Source organism: Equus quagga, chromosome 1, assembly GCF_021613505.1.
Source record: "Equus quagga isolate Etosha38 chromosome 1, UCLA_HA_Equagga_1.0, whole genome shotgun sequence".
NCBI lineage: Eukaryota > Metazoa > Chordata > Mammalia > Perissodactyla > Equidae > Equus > Equus quagga.
In genome coordinates this window covers 92,662,329-92,664,282 of record NC_060267.1, presented here as the reverse complement: position 1 = coordinate 92,664,282, position 1,954 = coordinate 92,662,329, and positions in this window count along the sequence as shown.

Sequence of the window (1,954 nt, the reverse complement as noted above, 5' to 3'; positions counted from 1 at the left end):
GAGCCGGTACCTCGTGTCTCTGTGAGATGTCTTACATCTTCTATTTATTCCATCATGCCAGACCTTATCTTCACCCACAGCTCAGCTGTGCCCCCACGACTCAGTGTCAAAGCCTGCCGTCCTCGTCCGCCAGGCAGGCTGATGCCGCGTGGTGACAGTGTTCTGAAGAAGTTGCACACTTTTGCTTTAGACCTATCAACACATCCAGTGGCATGGATTTTGTAAAATAGGATTTTAAAAACTGGAATTAAATTTGTAAAAGAAGAGAAAATAGTATGTATCAGACCATTTTCTTGACGTACACTTGCTCCGTGGAAAAGTAGCAAAGCAGTTTTTGGTGTGGGTCTCGGCTGCTCGGGCGTTTCCCGTCGCCTGAGCCCTCCCCTTTTCCACACACGGGCTGCTCGGAGGAGCCCCATGTTGCGTTTACGGGCCTCGCTCGCTCTTTCACGTCCACAGAAAACTTACTTTCTCAGGGCTAATTCATTTACTGTTGCCTTTTTATTGTTTGCCTTTGAAGTCAAAAGGCACCAGTGTCCCGAGCTTTTTCTCCCATCGCATCCCATCTTGTCTTCAGGAAAGGTCTGGGGTCTTTGTATTGTGGCCCATGCCACAGCTGCCCCTCCCACATTGTGTTTTCCGGGAGGTTTGAAAGAGGTCCCCCGGGGCGTATTGATTTCCCAATAAATGTAAGATTTGGACGTGGGTCACCCCAGAGGTCCGGGGGAGGGCCGGTAGAAGCCCCTGGCCTCTGCTCTCCACTTCTCTGCCGCCCTGTTTTCCTCCTCCTCCCACGGCAGTAGGTCCTCCAGATCCCCATGAACTTGATGACCAGGAAAGGATTGGGAGAGGTGCAAGTTGGGCCGTTTGTGAGGACCACGGAGGGGTCAGCGTCCTTGTCTCTGTCCCTCTGCTAGCGGCTGTCAGACGTAAGGCGAGTGTCCGCTGACACACACCAGCAAGGACTCTGGTGTGAGAGCCAGTGTGAGCCCAGCAGACCCTGATCCTCTGCAGGACGGAGAATCTGACCTGAGAGTTGGCTGTCACGTCCGAATGAATAGGGATGGCTGGTGAAATTTGTAAGAATAATAATGATAAACCCTGCAGCACAGGTCCGACTGACTGGGCGAACCCGCCACCTTTTATTTTGGTGTGTAATGGTTCACAGGATTTGGAGGAGAAAAGCAGGGATCAAACTTTATAGAGAACACCCAGCTGTGTGAGAAACAGGATTAATGCCAGTGACTGGGGAGGATCAAAGAGAAACTCTGCTGTTTTTTCCCCCGTAGTACTCATTCCATTAAGGGGGGATCCACAGAGTTCTGCATTCCTGGGGGAAGAAGTGCCAGAAGCGGGCAAAGTGTGCAAGAGACTAATTCCAAGATCAAAACTTCCACTTAATTTGCTAACACTTAGGTGAGGTTTCTTGTCGTAGATGCTATGTGGCCCTGTTTCTAAGTAGAATCAATATATTGCCCCCAGTTAATAAAGAAACACGGATTTAGCAGATTTAGGGTTAATATTATCTAAATTTAAATAACCTTAAAATAAATCTCTTTCTCTCTTATTATGGCTCTTGACAGATTATACATTTCAGGCATCAATTAGGCAAAGTTTTAGCCTAATTCCACTGTACATATTCTAATTTTGTGTGTATTTTTAATCATGCCTCTTTTTCTAATTTCCCAAACTTATAAGCCTGATCCCCGTACTTAAAGTCACGGAGAATTTGGACATTTCGTGGAATGTTGCAGCCTAAAGCTTTTTTCCCTCGTGGGCTTGTAGAATGCTTTTTTTTGAATCCCTGACGTCTTCATGTTTGCAACCCTTAGCGGTTGCACATCTTCAGAGGGGCCCGTTCTCACGCACTGAAGGACAGAGAGCCCTTGGCGAGTGATTAAGTCAGGGCTGATGCAATGCAAATGACGGGGTCTTCCACCCTTAGAGAAGCAAA